Source organism: Gadus chalcogrammus, chromosome 4, assembly GCF_026213295.1.
Source record: "Gadus chalcogrammus isolate NIFS_2021 chromosome 4, NIFS_Gcha_1.0, whole genome shotgun sequence".
Lineage (NCBI taxonomy): Eukaryota > Metazoa > Chordata > Actinopteri > Gadiformes > Gadidae > Gadus > Gadus chalcogrammus.
The window spans coordinates 22077964-22097333 of record NC_079415.1 but is presented as its reverse complement, the minus strand read 5'-3'; the positions used below and the strand labels follow the sequence as shown (position 1 = coordinate 22097333).

General features: G+C 42.6%; 1 long non-coding RNA gene across 1 annotated transcript; it reads right to left on the bottom strand.

Moving 5' to 3' along the window:
• Positions 1–17995: 17995 nt before the first annotated feature.
• LOC130381533 (uncharacterized) lies at positions 17996–18983 on the bottom strand. Its single transcript, XR_008895431.1, has 3 exons — positions 18638–18983; positions 18235–18417; positions 17996–18122 (listed from the first exon to the last, which is right to left on the bottom strand). It is a non-coding gene; the product is annotated as an uncharacterized LOC130381533 (long non-coding RNA).
• Between the last annotated feature and the right edge of the window lie 387 nt (positions 18984–19370).

Sequence of the window (19370 nt, the reverse complement as noted above, 5' to 3'; positions counted from 1 at the left end):
ATTTGTTCAAAGTTGCTGCCAGCGAGTTTATATATATATCTTTATCCCCTGTGATTGTAGTTTTTAGCTGTGTTTTTACCATTGTTTTTACCGTTTTATTATATGTTGTTCTCAAATATATCTTCTCCAGTTGGAGTCAAACTTCATTTCGATTGTATGGTTTTCTTTGACTGGGAAAATGTACAGAGGTCTGGGTGAATTTTCAAAACAAGTCAAAACTATTGAATTTGGATGGAATGAATACCTATAGTGATATGTCAGTGAAATAAAATTAGTTTTACAGTCTGGTACCTTAGAAAGGTCAAATGGCACTGATGGTGCCCAAAAGTGCCCAAATGGCACCTTTTAGTCCGTCTGGACCTACCTGTACTAAAACCTCTCTAAAATCCCTTTATTCACTTTATTGGCATTTATCCTGGAACAGGGTACTCATCAGATGTTGTTACATGTTTCCCTAAAGGTTCTGGGCTACTATCCCATAGTTTCAAGGTGGTATTCACTCTAAATAATGTGTTTTCTCTAGACGAAAATTGAAAATTGACATTTCTTACTATGTTCTAGCTGAATTTACTCTGACACAGTAACATCTATATTGATTCTGACACTTCTGCAGCCACCTCACAGGTGTTACCTTCTTTTTGAAACCAACTTTATTCATGTAGCCCTTGTAGTTGTGGAGGCATACTCTATTCATCATGGGCATGTCATTTCGGGCAGGAGGCCTGTGAAATAGGCCTAGGGCTTAACAGGTTAAGGGGTGAACATGAAATAAACATTTGTATGCTGTAAAAATTTACGTAGTTGTAAATATATTTAAAATACCTAATTTCAGAATGGCGCGCAATAGCAAAGTTACGTCCTAGCCTGCGACACAGCAAGTAAACAAACGGGTGTGAGTTAAGGGCCATGGATTTAAAAGGAAAAAAGAGGAAGATTGCCGATGAAAACAGAGGATTTAAGGAAGAATGGACTGAACTGTATGCGTTCATTGCCAATGCTGAAGGGTTGCCGGCATGTTTGATTTGCAATGAGAAGTTGTCGAATAACAAGAAGAGCAATTTGGAGCGACATTTCCAGCTAAAGCACGCTAAATTTGCTGCCGATCACCCAGTTGGAACTGAGAGGAAAAGTGCAATTGCAGTGCTGGTGGAGAAATTTGAGGGCCGAAAAAACAGTTTCAAGAAGTGGATTGCATCTCCAAACTCTACTACTGCTGCGAGTTTTGTTGCAGCCCGGGAGATAGTAAAGCGTGGAAAACCATTCACAGATGGCGAGTACATGAAGGATTCATTCATTAAAATGTCAAAGCACCTATTTTCGGACTTCAAAAACAAAACCGAGATCATTCAGAAAATTAAAGACATGCCTCTCTCCGCAAAAACAGTGAAGGAGAGGGCAATTAAAATGGCAAACAATATCACCGATCAGCAAATCAAGGACATCAATTCAGCTCCAGCTTTCTCAATTGCCTGTGATGAGTCGTGTGACGTGACGGATATCGAACAGACAGCTCTGCTATGCAGGTACATGAACTCTGATGGGCCGCAAGAAGAAATGATCGAATTGATACCACTAAAAGGCCAAACACGGGGGGAGGACATCTGCGACGCTGTGCTACAGTGTTTAAATGACAAAGGAATACACACTGGCCACCTGATTTCAGTCGCTACAGACGGTGCAACGAGTATGAGAGGGTCGCAATAGGGGTTTGTGACGTTACTACAGAAAGCATTGGATCGAGATCTGCTTGCATTCCATTGCATATTGCACCAAGAGGCGCTGTGTGCGCAAACATTCCCAGCGGAGTGTATTGAGGTGATGAACCATGTCATCCAAATTGTCAACAAAATACTCGCAAAAGCACTAAACCACCGCCAGTTCCGTGCATTGCTAGAGGAAGTTGAGAGCGAATATGCGGATCTCCTGCTGCACAACAAGGTCCGCTGGCTATCCAGGGGCGAAGTTTTGCGTCGCTTTGTTGCGTGTTTAGAGCACGTTAACACCTTTCTGAAAACCAAAGGCCTCAACTACCCACAACTGGACGACACAAATTGGCTGGAAAAACTGCATTTCATGGTTGACATGACATGTCATCTAAACACGCTCAACAAAAGTCTCCAGGAGCGGGGAAACACTGCGCTTCAAATGCTGGAAGCCGTTTTGTCATTTGAGCGCAAGCTGACAGTATTGGCCAGGGATGTACAGCGAGGCACGCTCTCCCACTTCTCATCCCTGAGAGAGTTCAAAGACGCCCATCACGATCACACACTCAATAGTGATTATTTGCAAGGTGCAATCGTTGACATGCAAGCTGCATTTGGGGGCAGATTTAGTGAATTCCGAAAGGAAAAGGTGACTCTGTCTTTCCCCGTCACACCCCTGGAAATTGACCCTTCCTTGCTGAAAACATTCCCAGGAATTGATCCAGCTGAGCTTGAAATGGAAATGGCCGATATAGCCGACAAAGAAATGTGGGTTGCCAAATTCAAACATCTGACAGCAGAGCTTGAAGACGTCAGCCGCCAGAAAGCCCACGCTGCCCAAAGCCACAAGTGGAGCGAAATCGAAAGCCTCCCAACACCCGAGAAACTTGTGTTTGAAACATCTCAAGGGACTCAAGGGACGCAACCACATTGAACACAGAATACCAGGAGAGGGAGAAGAGAGAGGCTAACGTGGCTAACCTAGCGGCTAACAGTTAGCCTTTAGGCTACGAACGCCAGCGGCTATGCCCCCCAAGGTGGACTACTGTGAACTGAAGAAAGTCATTGATGCTCTGAGAGATGTGGTGGCTGCTGTGAAGGAGAAGCAGATCGAGATTCACAGACTGCTCGAGAAGTTGACCGCCATCGACACAGAGAACAAGTACAGAGATGAGAAAATCAGAGAGCTGGATGACAGGACCTGGAAGACGGATCTGGAGCAATATTCTCGGATCAATGATGTTATCATATCTGGGCTTCGCATCCGACCCCGGTCATTTGCACGAGCAGTGGCCACTAAAAACGGGTCCCGGACAGAGCCAGAGGAGGAAGATGTGGCTTCTGCGGAGCAACAGGTGGCAGCCTTTCTACAGGCTAAGGACATCCACCTCGACTGCAGCCACATTGAGGCTTGTCACCCGCTGCCCATGAGGAAGCGCAAAACGGAGCGCACCAACGATAACAGAGATCAGCGACCCGACACCCCGAGAGTTATCCTGAGATTTACTAACAGAAAGCACAAAATCGCACTGCTGAAGGAGTGGAAGAAGCTGAAGGGGACGGATGTTTACATGAACGAGCACCTGGTTAAACGCAATGCCAACATAGCAAAAGAAGCACGCGATCTGAGGAAAAACAAGAAGATTCAACAAACCTGGACGAGGAACTGCAAAGTGTTCATCAAACTCAACGGCGATACTCCAGAGGAGGCCAAAGTGATGGTCATCAGGAGCATCGAGGAGTTGGGCAAGTACTGACATGACATCTGTCTCACAACACGCTAAAGTGTCCACCACACCAGACACTGACGCTCTACATTCCAACACGCGCACTGTCAATTCACACCAATCCCAGGATGACATTACCCGTTTATCTGACTTGATTACTGATTACGAGCATGTTCAGCTGAAACCTTCTGAATACACAGATCACCAAACACAGGATATTAATCAAGATATAGACGCGGACAATAACTTTTTCTTCAACCTCAATGAGAACTGTGATTATTACACTAGTGAGCAGTTCAATGCAAAAATTGACTGTACTGGAAAACTGACAATAATTCACTTTAACAGCAGGCATTTGAGCAAAAATGTCCATGCAATCAAGGACTATTTACATACATTTGCCATTCCTTTTCACGTAATTGCTATATCTGAATCCTGGATCACTGAGGGGGAGGAGACCAACTATACTCTAGAGGGCTATGACTTGGTTAACATCAACAGACAAAATAAAGGAGCGGGAGGAGTGGGAATTTCCGTGATCAATGATTTACAATTTCACATAGTTGATGAAATGACAGTAACAATGGACAATGTACTGGAATGCATAACAATAGAAATCTGAATGGAGAAATCAAAAAACATCATAATAAGCTGTATTTACAGAACCCCAGGGACAAGTATTGAAATCTTCACTAACTGGATTGACTCTATGTTCTCAAAGTTTTGCAACAAAGTTGTTTTTGTTTGCGGTGATTTTAATATTGACCTCCTAAATCCAAGTAACTACTCAGCCATTGATACTTTTATTAATACAATGTACAGTGTGAGCCTGTTTCCCAAAATCACCAGGCCCAGTAGAATCACCTCCTATTCTGCCACCCTAATTGACAACATTTTCACAAATGACATTGAAAATAAATCAGAGAGTGGTTTATTAATCAAGGACATCACTGACCATCTACCAGTTTTTGTGGTGTACAATGGTAATTACAAGATAACCAGGGCAGATAGGCCAAAACAGTACAAACGCACAAGGACGGAGGAATCCATCAAACTGTTAAATAACGACTTGGGGGAGCTGCAATGGGAGGTGGTATATGAAAAGGGTAATTCAAATAGTGCTTACGACACATTCATGAGGATTGTTAAGACACTGTATGATAAAAATTGTCCTGTAAAGGAGTGGAATTGCAAAAAGAATTACACCAGCTGTCCCTGGATCACAAAAGGATTACAGAATGCCTGCAAAAAGAAAAACACACTCTATAGAGAATTTATAAGACTGAAAACAGTAGAAGCAGATAAAAAATATAAAAATAAGCTAACTCATATTATAAGGGCAAATAAAAAAGAGTATTACAAAAAAATTCTGGAGGATAATAAAAACAATATCAAAGGAATATGGAATCTTTTAAACAGTATTATAAGAAAGAACTCTGCTTCTGACAAGTATCCGCAGTTCTTTATTGATAAGGACAAAAATAACTATAACATGGAAGAAGTAGCTAACAGTTTTAATAAATTCTTTGTCAATGTGGGGCCGGATTTGGCAGAAAAAATTCCGGATCCAGGGACAACTGGTGAAATGTTGGAGAAACTGGTAGATAGAAATCCCAGTTCTATGTTCTTAAAGGCAGTGGACGATGCTGAAATTTTGGACATTGTAAACAACTGCAAAAACAAAAGATCCACAGATTTTCAAGGCATGGATATGGCTCTAGTCAAACTGGTAATACCGGCAATTGTAAAACCGCTGACTCATATATTCAATTTATCATTTCAAACCGGGATATTTCCGGATGGAATGAAGACTGCTAAGGTTATACCATTATACAAAGCTGGGAGCAAACACAACTTCACAAATTACAGACCATGGCCCCGTTTCCCGATAACGATGGATCTTCGCTCGTACGATCATTCTCCCGATGGATCTTGCGATCCATCGATAATTTCTTTGGAGCGTTTCCCGAAACTCCTCTTAACGTGAACGCGCATTCGCTGCACTCACGACGTCGTAGGATTGTAACTGTCTACTGACACGGTGCTGAAATGGGCTCCGTAGGAGGGGGAGACGCAGGAATGTCGCAGGAAAATTGTTTTAAAAAGGGTTAAAATATATCCCCATCAAGGACAACAGCAGAGTAGCCTACGAAAAAAATAGACTGCAATTATATGAATGCTAAAGACATTAAAACACAATTGATTAGGCTTAAACCGACATATATCAGTCCTAATCCTGAATGCACTGTGCGTTTCACGGCATTTCCCCCCCTGAAATAATTCCATATGACAAAAAATTAAAAATAGCTTGTGTGACAACTACATTTATCTTAATGGGCTGATTTCTGAAACATGCTTTGTGCAGCAAAGAGAGCCGACTTAATCTGATTCCGCATAAGGGTTTCCTTGATTGATAATTTGATTGGCTATAAAAGCCCCTCCGGAAATAGGGTAAGGTATGTATTGATGAGGAATACAACGAAGCCCACCGTCTGGCCCGGTGCATCGTTGAGCGCACCATCGGGAGGTGGAAGTTGCGCTTTAGATGCCTTCACAAGTCAGGCGGAGGGCTCCAGTTTTCTCCAGCCAAGTCATGCGCCGTGATTTGTGTGACGGCTATGTTGCACAACATTGCAGCTAAGGCTGGGGTGGCATTGCTTGAACCGGAGGACGTTGAGGACGATGACGATGAGGAAGATCGGTGTGAGGACGGCCTCCCTCATAACTACGCGGCTGGTTTTCTTGCGCGTCGAAGAGTGATTGAGACTTTTTTTTAACCCCCTCCACCCTCCCTCATGTCACTAATCATTCATCCCAGCCTTCATCCCAGCCTTTTGCCTGCTCCTTTGCTTGTTTTCTATAAAAAAAATTATTTCTTTATTTTTTATTTTTTTTAATTGTTTTAATTTAATTTTTTTTTTACATTTTTTTATGCTACGTTTTATGAGTAGCCTATGTCAGTCTGCACAAATCCCCCCACTTTCTCTCACACATTTTGAGTGCCCTGCCTGCGCAAACATTTTCTGGACTGTCCCGTTTTATTTTGGCCATTTTAAAATCTTTATTAATAAATTAATTAATAATCTTTATTAATTAGCAAAATAAGAACATAAAGGCGCAATGCGTTTTAATAAAACGCATCCAATAGACGGAATGTCCGATGGTGTCGCCACTGAGGCTATAGCTGACGATGCTCTTAGCGTCCTACGAGTACCTACGAGCACCCCTGGAGTACTCTTTAGCTACGAGCGTTTTCGAGACTTTCGTTCCCCACGATGCTTTCGGGAAACGCGGTGAAAACTCTACGATGCCCTTTCGACGCACTTCACGATCCACTTAGGCTAACGACGCTTTCGGGAAACAGGGCCCTGTCTCTTTACTTCCACAATTCTCCAAGATTCTAGAAAAACTCTTCAACTCCAGGTTAGAAGCTTTTTTAGAAAAGCATCAACTACTTTCTGACAGTCAATATGGATTTAGATCAAATAGATCAACATCATCAGCAATAATAGAATCAATAGAGGAAATCACAACGGCTATAGACAAGAAACAACAGGCAATTGGAGTGTTTATCGATTTAAAAAAAGCATTCACACGACACAATCAACCATGACATTTTAATTTGCAAACTGGAAAAATACGGAGTAAGAGGAGTTGTTCTAGATTGGATTAAAAGTTATCTTAACGGGAGAAAACAGTTTGTGAAGTTGGGTGATTACTGCTCTTCATGCTTGGACATTGTTTGCGGCGTACCTCAAGGGTCAGTACTGGGTCCAAAGTTGTTTATACTGTACATTAATGATATATGCAAAGTGTCCAAGCTACTGAAATTAGTCCTGTTTGCGGATGATACAAACATCTTCTGCTCAGGAGACGATCTCGCTGAGCTTCTGAAGGATCTTACTGAGGAAATGATCAAACTATAAAACTGGTTAGATTACAACAAATTATCCCTAAACCTGGCCAAAACTAAAATTATGCTATTTGGATATGGTAAAAGAGATGTGCAGGTAAAAATGGAAATAGATGGGGTGGAAATTGAAAGAGTACACGAAATTAAATTTCTTGGAGTTATGATCGATGATCTAATCAGTTGGAAATCACACATAAAACTTGTTCAAACCAAATTGTCAAAAAGCATTGCAGTAATAAACAAAGCAAAGCAGGCTTTGGATCATAAATCACTCCACACTCTTTACTGTGCACTCGTTTCGCCTTATCTAATGTACTGTGTCGAGGTCTGGGGGAACAACTACAATACCTCATTAGCACCAGTAACTATCCTGCAGAAGAAAGCGATTCGTGTCATTCATAAGGTTGGATATTTGGACAATACTCATTCATTATTTCTACAGTCAAAAATTATTAAATTCACTGACATGGTGAAGTTTCAAACTGCTCAGGTAATGTACAAAGCAAAAAACAACAAACTTTAAACAACAAAAAAACAACAAAAAATTATTTAATGAAAGACAGCTTAGTTATAATTTGAGGGGGAAACTAAATTTTGACAGGTTCAGCATCCGAACAACCAGAAAAGGCTTTTGCATTTCAGTTTGTGGGGTAAAGCTGTGGAACAGTTTGAATATGGAGATCAAGCAATGTCCAAGCATGAAACAGTTTAAAAGAAGATACAAAGAGATGGTTTTCCAGAGTTATAGTAATGAAGGAGGGCTTTGACGTCTCATTACTTGTTAACATGACTAGTTAACTGTGTGATCAGCAGTGAGCTATTGGTCTTAAGGGTGGTGTCGCGTGCTGTGGTGGCTCGGCCTTCTGCTGACTCCACAGTTGCTGTGGTGCTGGCAGTTGGAGTGGCTGACATTTTTAGTGTGTCAGTGAGTAGGAAACATGGGTATGTGAAGGATTGTATATGTATGGATTTACAGGAAATATATTTGTACGTTGTGTGCATCTATGTGTACTGGTATGGTGTACAGATATGCAAGTGTTCGTGTGTACGGTTGTGTATATGTGTATTGGTATGGAGTACAGAAATGCAAGTGTTGTACGCTGGTGTGTATCTATGTGTATCTGCATGGTGTACAGATACGCAAGTGTTGATACATAGATTTGTTATCATGAAAATGAGAAATGAGTCTGAAGGAAACAGGTAGTTTTGAGTTTGAGTTTTGATTTTGATTTCTGACCTGTTAATATTGTTTAAAGAAGTGGGGTGGGATTGAACAAGTTTTTACTTCTTCCCACCCCTTTTCAAATATGTTGTAGCATTTTTTTATATAGAGTGCTTGGCGGCATTATCAGTGCAGGAGTCACTAGGGCTGACTCCTGTTGATGCATTATTATTGTTGTTTTGTTGTTGCATATTTGAAATAAATCATTCATTCATTCATTCATTCAAACATGGAAGGCTCTTCCCGAAACTTATGGTAACATGAAGAAATATGCATTTGCAGTGTTATCCATGTTTGGATCAACATATTTCTGCGAGCAGATCTTCTCAAACATGAACTATATCAAATCCAAATACCGCACCCGCCTCACAGATGAGAGCTTGCAGTCCTTCGTCAAGATTAAAGTTACAAACTACATGCCCGATGTGGAGAAGCTGTCCAGTGATGTCCGAAAACAGAAGTCACATTGAACAGGTGAGAAAACCATCCCCTCATATAGGCGCATATTTAAGCCTAACAAAGTGGCTGTTTTTATGAATGGCTTTCTGCTTTTGTCAGTATATTTGGAATGACACAATTATTGTGTTTTATCACTCAGGTTCGATGTTAGCCTATGTGTCAAGCTGGGGAAGAGAAGGATGCTGCTGCGTGTCACAGTTGCGCTGACCGTGGCATTGGCGAACTAAAGAGAAGAGGATAATGCACAGAAGTTTATCTGTTTTGTTTGGTTTTAATTTTGTTCATTTCGACTGTTGTTGAATTTTTAAGCAAGCTGTCTTTTAATTGCAGCCTGCGCTTTGCGATTGTAGCCACTTTTTAAATGTCTGACGCTGAGTAACGGGGATTTTTTTTTTTTGCCTACTCATTTGCACTACCGTTTCATTTTTATAGTTGCAAGCTTAAACACATTCTGCGTGTTTAGCAGTCTGTTGATTGTTATTGAACAGGGAATTATATTGACGTTTGAAGAGAATTAACTTTCCACACTGTCTGAAAATAGCCTGAGGCTATATGCACTTTTTTTTTGGTTCTGGAGACCTAAAAATAAAAGATGACAACCAAAAATATGTATTTATTCTTGTATATCTATAATTTAATCAGTGCAACAAAACATAACACATTAATATTGTGATGGAAGTTAGGCTAAACTTGAAGCAGCATTTGGCCTATCGTACATGTACTGTAGTCACGTGGTGCGTAATTCTCTCCAGGATGCGCTGCAGGGAAAATAAACATTTAAAGGTGAATGCTAATTTTGTATATTGTAGCCAAGGCCTACTTTGTCATTTTAAAAGTAGGCATATAGCTTAGGCTATGTTGCCTCATATAAGGCTTTTAGGTTTTTGCGGCTCCAGACTAGGGTTGCCAACCGTCCCGTAAAATACGGAATCGTCCCTTATTCGGCAATTAAATGTTGCGTCCCGTATTGAACCAATACGGGACGCAATTTGTTCCGTATTTCCATAAATGTCCAATACACATGTCTGTCACACACACAAATACTAAATCTAACAATAATGATCAAAACAAAACACAGGGAATACTACGGTCAGCAAAATTGTCGCGGCGGGATCTATGCAAGACCCGCTCTGGTCATCTGTGTGTCTGCGCATGCGTGTGGTGGTCATTGTTGCCTAGCGACAGACACCACACACCGGCGCTGCTCACAAAACCCGCGCCTTTTAAAAATGTCCACTACACCCGATATTCCACCACGTCCTCAAAAGCGTAAACGCTTGCAGAAGTACGGACGTGAGTGGGAAGACGCACATCCTTGACTGGACAGCGTCAGTGGAGATGTTTACAAGGCAAGTTGTAAAATATGTCGGCGAGTGTTTTCAGTGGCGCACGGTGGGCTGTCTGACATCAGACAGCATGCAACAGGAGAGCAACACTGCAGACACGAAAGATCACAGAAGACCCAAGCGTCAGTGTCACAGTTCTTCATACCCCAATCATCTCCTGAGGTTGATATGGTATGGGACATTATGTTGTGATTGATTTCCTATCTGGTTGTGCTTTTGCCAGAACATCGCAGTGCATGGGCAGAGCCTATTTTAGTAAACTGTTGTGGTTTGATTGATTGTTTAGGATGTTGAGTTTTAAAAGTCGAATGAACGACCATTTATTTAATATACAGAAGTATATAAATATTATATATGGCCATTTAAAGAACAAATCATACTAATGGATTAACAGTTAATAAATAAATAAATACATTTGTTAAAAGAAAACCTTTATTCTTTAATATACATACATTTCCTAGATTAAAAATGTTTGTAGAGCTTTCTGTGTATTCTGTGTCACAATTTTTATATTTGAGGAATGCAGTGTTCAGTGATCATTACATCAATTATATTATTAGTGTGGTTTAACTGTTTGGATGACCTGACTTATTTTCGAGTGACAAGACAGGCAGCAGACAAATGTTCAATTTAATCAACAATATGTCATCCCACTCCTCCTCTCTATATTACCGCAGCTGAGGTGACACAGGTGTACCACACAGTCAGACACAACCTCAGCTACAACAGTGTTGACTGTGCACATAAACTGAATCAAAAGATTCTCCTGGATTCAAAAATTGTAAAAAAGAAAATGTATAGGGAGAACAAAGGCAGAGGCAGTGGTTAAAGATGTCCTTGCTCCAAAGGCAGTGGCTGATGTTCTCAAGGCTCTAACATCAGATAAACCCCTCCCATTTTCCATTCAGACAGATGCATCAAATAAAGGCAACAGGAAGATGTTCCCCCTTGCTGTTCAATACTTCAGTCCAGAATGCGGGGTCACCAACAAAATGCTGGATTTCATTGAAAATGCAGATGAGTCCGCTGCTGGGATTGTAGCTCTCATTGAGCAGTCGCTTGACAAATTTGGCTTATCGTTGGATCATGTGACAGCATTTAGTGCACTGCAGAAAACACAAATGTGAATTATAGAATTCACAACTCTGTCTTCACCAACTAGAAGAAGTAACAAAAAGATCTGCTGCAAGGAAACTGCCATGCCCATATTTTGCACAACACAGTGAAGCATGCTCTTGACCAGCTCACTGTAGATGTGGAAAATGTTGTGCTGAAGGTCTATGCCTTCTTTTCCACATCTGCCAAACGAAGAGAATCACTCAAAGAGTTTTGTAGGTTTTGTGATGTTGAGTTCCAGGAAATTCTGCGACATGTCACAACCAGGTGGCTCTCCCTTAATCCAGCCATCACCCGGCTAATGCAAACCTGGATTGCACTGAAATCGTACTTCATCAGCCTGGGGAGAGGAGTGTCCCAAACAACTTCGAGCATTGTCAAAGTTCAGTGAGGACTCAACTGAGGAAGATGGAGACATTGTGGAGGTTAACCTTCTTTTCTGCAATAATATCCTCTCTCTCTTTGAGGAAGTTGTAAAGAAGCTGGAGAGTGATGAAACCACCTGTGTTGAGTTATATTCCATCATGGAAAACTTCGAGCAAAAGCTCACACAGAGACGAGATTAACAGTTATATGGCTACTTAACTAAATTGAAGCTGCAGCGTCTCCGTCCACTTGATGCTGACATGGCAAGGGCAGATTTTACTGCATTCCTCAACACAGCACTCTCATATGTTGAGAAATGGTTCAACTTTTCGGAAGACTACTGGTTGTAGTCTCCTCTCTCTCTGCACCATGGCACCATGACCTTTACTGACATTGAGAGGGTGACCACCAAGCTCAACCTCATCCATAAAGTCAACATGGATGAACTTTATGATGAATGCTCCACAGCAAAACCCATTCTGAAGAGGCTCAAAGAAGATGCTGAAGATGAATGGAAGTCCAAAGGTGTGGCTGCCAGGTGGGTGGCTCTCTTTCGAGTAGCTGACCTGCCAAACATGCTGTCTATCACCAGACACATCCTGAGCATCCCAGCATCCACTGGATGTGTGGAAAGGATCTTCTCCAGAATGGCCTACAAATGGAGTGACTGCAGGAACGGGTGCTCCACAGAGCTCATGAGAAGTGAGCTCCTGATCACTCTCAACTTTGAGCAGTCCTGTTCAGAGTTTTTCAACAGCGCTTTGAAAGACAAAGAGTTACTCAGTGCTGCAAGGAGTAACAAGAAGTACACCTGGAAAAATAAGTAACAGTTTTGAGGGGAGGAGTAATGTTGAGGGAAGGAGTAATGTTTTGCACTTTCTTTTTTTACATAAGTTTATAAGTGTTTTTGTTGTTTATTTGTACTGTTTTTTTTTGTAAAAATGTTCAAAGAGAGTCCCTATAGTTATGCACTTAAAAAGTAACATGAAGTTCTCAGTTTATTTTGTTTATATTTTAAAAGTTCATTGCTGCACACGCCACACAAAGAGATTTCATTCAAGATTTAATTGACTGCACTTTATAAGAGAATGTTATGTGGTAATAAAGCATTTCAAGCTTTAAGTATGACTAATTCCTTTCTTGATCAACCCTTTACTAAAAACACCAGCACAAAATAAAACATACCACTGCTGCGGGCGCCCCGCCCCACAGGAGTCGGGGCCGTGGTGGGCGTCCCTTATTTTAATTTCTGAAAGTTGGCAACCCTACTCCAGACAGGTAAGTTTTTTATTTTTTTGGCCAAATATGGCTCTTTGAACGTTTTGGGTTGCCGACCCCTGACCTGGCCAAAGGTTACCCGCGGTCCTAAGCGATTGTGATCTGATTCTGGTTGGTGCTCCAGCTAGTATGCATTGTATATATAGATTGCATCTAGTAGCAGCTTCACACGGTGCGATTGCTATGCCAATGTGGTTATAGTTGTTTTGTCTGATTGAGATATGTGACGACTTGGAGCCTGGTAGGCCTATCCTGACATAAATATGTTCTCGCATAACCGGTGTGATTATCCTAAACTGTAGGGGATTTTATTTGCAGGCAATTTGCTTATGATGTTGTAACGAGTGAAGTCTACATTGGTCCTTCGCAAGTGTTTACTGGTGGTCAGGATTTGGCAGATGCAATTCTCCTCTGGGCGCTTTTTTTTTTCTTTTTTTAATGCAGCATAACATATGCTACCAGTAGCCCTTGCTCGTCTTCAAAAGGCTGATGCTCAGTACCTCGTTTCATTTCGTACCCCCTTTACAGTCTGGCATTGTTTGTCTGGTAAACTTTGTTCATGTCAAGATAAGTCTTAAAATGCCAACACTGTTCTGTGTCCTGTGCAGAGGCGGCGCCAGGGTAGGGCTTGGTTGGGCTATAGTCCAATCAAGAATTGTGTTAGCCCTACCGTTAGCCCTACCATAAAACAACCAAGAAAAGTGCGGAGTCCAACAGCGCCCCCACGTCGTAACGGCATTCAGGCAGCTGCAATGACAACTGTCACTGATCTGGGTTCATTAAGAGTCGGCCTCCAGCATCAGCCGTTATTATTAATCAACATGGACTGTGCTGTCCTGAGATCAGTGGGGAACCTGTCAGTCACTCCTGTGAGCGCGCTTTTAGTGTATGCTTGACACAGAGACAGTTTGGTTGAAATTTGAATTATCTTTGTTAGAAGCTACCTGGCTGTAGTAGTCAGTGTTAGTGGCTTACAGTCATGTTATTAAGTTAACGTTAGTAAGCTGGTCAAAATTTATCATGGATAAATTTGTTTTTAAACGTCGTTGGACGGAAGAACCGATGGCGGTGGCGGGCGTTTTGGATAAAACTACGGACAAACCGTTGACACCTGCGGGGGAAGACGACCACTCAGGTCCCGCGTCTCCCATGTGCCAGGCTCGGCCGGACAAAGATGAGCAAGAAGAAGAGGAGATGGAGCAGCAGGAGGAGGAGGACGAGGAAAGGGGCTGGCATGGTCAGCCACAGCCAACCACTGCCGGCATGGACACTGGCCATGATGCTAATGCTACCACTGACATTAGCAAACGACCTGGAGGTGGACCGCAGCGCCCCATCAGGAAAAATTACCCATCAAGGCTAATAGGTAACCAGCAGAGATCTTTCAATGCTACCTGGTTTGACACATACAGCTGGCTTGAATATTCAGTTGAGATGGACGCAACTTTCTGCTTCGCCTGCCGACATTTTTTGGGTGGTGGTGGGCACCGGTTCCATTCAGAGCCGGCCTTTTCTAATGGATACAAGAACTGGAAAAACGCAACAGCAGCCCTTAAAAAACACAACACAAGTGCGGCACACAAGTTCGCCATGGAGGCATGGGCTGAATTTAAATTGGCAACGACAGATGGCTCGAGATTAGGAAACATGATAGATGCGGGTCATTCAAAAATCGTAAAGGAAAACAGAGAGTATATGAGGGCTGTGGTTATGTCCCTACGTTATACTGCATGCCAAGGTATTGCTCAGCGAGGTCACCGAGAGGATGCAGAGTCAGAAAATAAGGGCAACTTTGTGGAGCTGCTGATCCCTAATTGGTGAATTTGATCAGACAGTAGCAAAGAAACTGAAGGATAATCCAAGAAATGCTAAATACACACATAAAGACATTCAAAACGAGATTTTTGAGATTATGGCTGACATGGTCAGAAACGAAATAAGTGAAGAAACCCGAGAAGCAGAACATTTCGCCCTAATGGTTGACGAAAGCAAAGATATCCGTAAAACTGAACAGATTTCCATTGTTGTGCGGTATTTAAAAGGAGACAATTTGCGTGAGGAATTCCTGCACTTCGCGCATGCAGATGGCCTGGACGCCGACTCGCTCCTGAGAAGCATACAACAGACGCTATCACAGTGTCATATTGACAAAAACATGTGTGTCGGACAGTGTTATGATGGCGCTGCAGTTATGTCGGGCTCCAAAAGTGGCGTTCAGCAAAGATTCAAAAAGGATGTGCCACAAGCACTGTACATTCATTGTCATGCGCACAGGTTAAACCTCGTTTTGGTTGACGTGGTCCGCAATGTTGAAGTGGCAGCAGAGTTTTTTGAAACTATACAAATGTTGTACAACTTTTTCTCCAACTCTGTCGCCCATGATCTGTTCATCAAGAAACAGAGAGAGATTGAATCAGTGACACAGCCCGTTGAACTGAAGAGCCTATCCGACACACGCTGGGCATGTCAATATGCGGCATTGGTGGCAATCCGAAAGTCACTTCCTGCAATACGGGCGACACTTCTGGATATCATGTCTCAGCCTAATGCGCGGAGGAAAACTGAGGCCAGGGCTGTGAATGGACTTGTTGATGAACAGTTTGTCCTGCGTCTCACGCTTTTCGAGGAGCTATTCCGGGTCACAAAATTCATGTCTGACCAGCTCCAATCTCCCACTCTTGAGCTTTCGTCCACAATAGACTTATCAGAGTCAGTCATAGCGACATTGTCAGACAAACGCGCAGAAGGGTCGTGGATTGAAATTCGGGACAGAGCAGCGGACCTGTGCACCAAAGCCGGTGTGAGCCAGGACGGGACATCCGAAAAGAGACAGACACAGCCTCCTCGAATTCTTCAGGAGTTTGTTGTCGAGGCCCCAGTTGAGCGCACACCTGTTACAACTTCAGATGCGCAGCGCACACATTTGTATTACCCAGTAATTGACAGACTTGTGGGTGAAATGAGAAGACGTTTCTCAACCGAGGCCGGAGGTGTTTTAACTGGAGTCTCGGCACTCAGCCCCAAACATGCGTCTTTCCTAGACAAGAAATATCTGCAGCCCATGGCGCAGTTCTATGGAGTGACTGAGGAAAACCTGACAGCAGAGCTACACCAAGTTCAGCGTCTGCTGGAAAGAAAGAAAGCACAGGGACATGTAGTGAATGACACTTTGGAATTTCTCGCTTTAATGCGACCTTACCGGGATGCTTTTGTGGATTTATACAAACTCATCTGTATTTCACTGACCCTGCCCGTGACCTCTGCTTCGTGCGAACGCAGTTTCTCCTGCCTCCGTCGGATTAAGAACTATCTACGGAACAGCAGCGGTGATACCCGAAACAGCAACTTGGCGCTGCTGTCCATCAACAAACAAAGGACAAAGACTTTGGATGTTCAGCGCATCATCGACATCTTTGCCTCCAATCACAAAAACCGGCGGATTGTACTCATTTGAAAATCTCAACCTGGTGAGTTTCAACATTGTTTTTGGAAACTTTAGTGACGTTTTGCGTGTTGTCCGCGTGATGTTCCTTCCTTGCTGCTGTCTTGTTTCTTGATTAGCATATTAAATTAGTTGGAGATGTGTTTTGACTCTTGGCTGTTGTGTGGTAGTATTGTGTTTTGTTTAATTGGGTGATCTGTGTGTCAAAGTTTGGCTTATTGAGACCAATCTTACATTGGTCTCATCGCCTTCTATATCTGCCAGATTTCCAGTCGGATCTACCGGCTGTGCTGTTAACGTAACTACAGTATTAACGTAACTAGCGTCTCTCTCTCTCTCTCTGTCTCTGTCTCTGTCTCTGTCTCTGTCTCTGTCTCTGTCTCTGTCTCTGTGTGTGCGTGTTTGCGCGTGTGCGTGTGTCTAGCTTTGGGAGTGTGTTGTTTTATTGAATATATATTAACATTGAAATTCTGGCATTGATTTGAGCCCCACGGCTGTATGGGTTAGCCCCACCGTAGTTGAACCACAAAAAATACTCTGGCGCCGCCACTGGTCCTGTGTGTATTAGTATTACATATCCCGAGCCAATACCCAGAGCCCTGTTTCAGGTAGCTGGTTTTGAGGCAACCCCGAGTTTGTTCGCTCTGAGTTAATGGAAACTCTGGGTTTTCCGTTTCAGGTAGCAGGTTCAGCGCAACCGAGAGTTAGTTGCTGCGGCAACATACGCCGTGGGTCTAACCTGCTCGGGAGGTGGTTAGACCTACTGAGTTTGTTGTCTATAAGGCTGAAGGCAGCTCTCCGACAGAAGGAAGTGTTAGAAATGGCATGTCTTTTTCTACGAGAGCCCGTGGACGTAGAGGCTGCGATCCTCAGAAGGAATCTCCATGAGGAACGATTATTAAGACCCCGGTTGGATATACTTTATTTTCCTGATAATTTTCTTCACGAGAGCTATCGTTTTTCAGCGCAATCTATCCTTTATTTAGACCACCTTCTCAGCCCCCATGTTAACTCTCAAACGCACCGGGGGCATGCTTTAAGTTAATTTTTTTATTTTTTATCGCAATTAACGCATGTGCAGAATGATCCGCCCCGTGCATCCCACCCGCTCTGTACTACAGTCACTTCAACGTTGTGGCTTTCCCATGATCAGAGTAGCTGACTAACCACGGACCTATAACTGCTGCAAGTCAAGAAACTCATTTTAAGAATGCAAGGCAGAAAAGACCCTGGTACTGCTTTTAACCAGATGCTGTTCTTCTCTACATGCACATGCTCAGCATAATCGTCTGCATTGTTCACTGAAGTAAAACCCTTTGAGTAAACTGTTCAACAAAATAAGTTGTCCCACCACAGCCCGTGTTCTAATAAAGACAATCTACTTATGAGGATTATTTTATTTCCTGAAAGCACAAAAAAAAAAAACACCTTTAACTTATGTTCCAAAATGTGGATCTCCAAAGCATCCTTTTGCATCTTTTGAATTGTTACAATTGCATGGAGGTTGGTGAGGGCATCTGGTTCAAGTAGGGCGATGACGCCATCAGTAACTGGAAGAAGATGATTAGACGGTGCAATTATTACTTGAGCCAGAATATTGCCCCATCTAATTTGCAAAGCGATGGGTTGCGTGTACATATTTAATTATTTTGAATAACCAACCTCTTATACTGTAAAGGCACTTCTATCCTGGGGGGTGGGGGGGATCAGAGGAGCTCCTCCCAGGGATGCCCTCAGCCACAGGACGCATACTCTGTTGGCTGAGGGCCATCTCCTCAGCCTCTGTGAGGGCTGCAGGTGGTGGACCCCCTCCAGTCTGCCGGGCCTCTGCATTTTTTCGATTTGCTAACATGGAGGAAAATGTTACCCTAATATTCAGTAAGCACTATTTTGAAGACATATATATATATATAATGCATTTTGCCTAGGTGTAGCCTTCTAATATATCTAAATCCTGCTTAAATATAGTATACAAATATATAATACATGTTGAACATAGCTGTTAAATTAGGTAGAGCAGGCAAAACAGCACAATTGATTTGATTTCAATTAAACATTAGTTTACCTGTTTAAACTATATTTTTGTACTTCATTTGCTGCCAAGTCCTCGTGGGGCAACTCGGGGTTGCGTAAATTGACACACACACACACACACACACACACACACACACACACACACACACACACACACACACACACACACACACACACACACACACATTCATTAGAATTTCCAATTCCGTGGGGGAAAAGTAAGTGGATCTACGCTTTTGGTCCATGTTTGATCATGTTATCAGAGATCCATTGATGATGGCTCTTTATAGTCAACAGGCACGCCCCCAACCCAGAGTGAACATACTCAGAGTTGATTAACCCAACGCTGATCACCTGTTCTGAAACCGAAAACCCAGAGTTGCTTTTCAACCCTGAACTCTAGGTCAACCAACTCAGAGCGCAGGATTAAACTCAGAGTATGTTAAACCAGCTACCTGAAACAGGCCTCTGGTGTTTCCAACGCCGTTTTGCAAAACAAGCCAAAACACAAACTGTGGTTTTCAACTTTTATTGTTCGAATAGGATTTTCAACACCTGAAAATACACTGTAGAGCATATTGTAATGCAGTGTTGAATGGATGAATAGCTTACATAAGGGTACCCAGCACTTTTCAAACCACACTCAAGCTTATGGTTATTGTCCCCACCACGTCTAAAAACAAACTGACGCCCTTGAACGTAACCAGGCTAAAAAGCTGGCTGACTCTTCTTGTCTACTTTCTGACACGTTGATCTACCGTAAA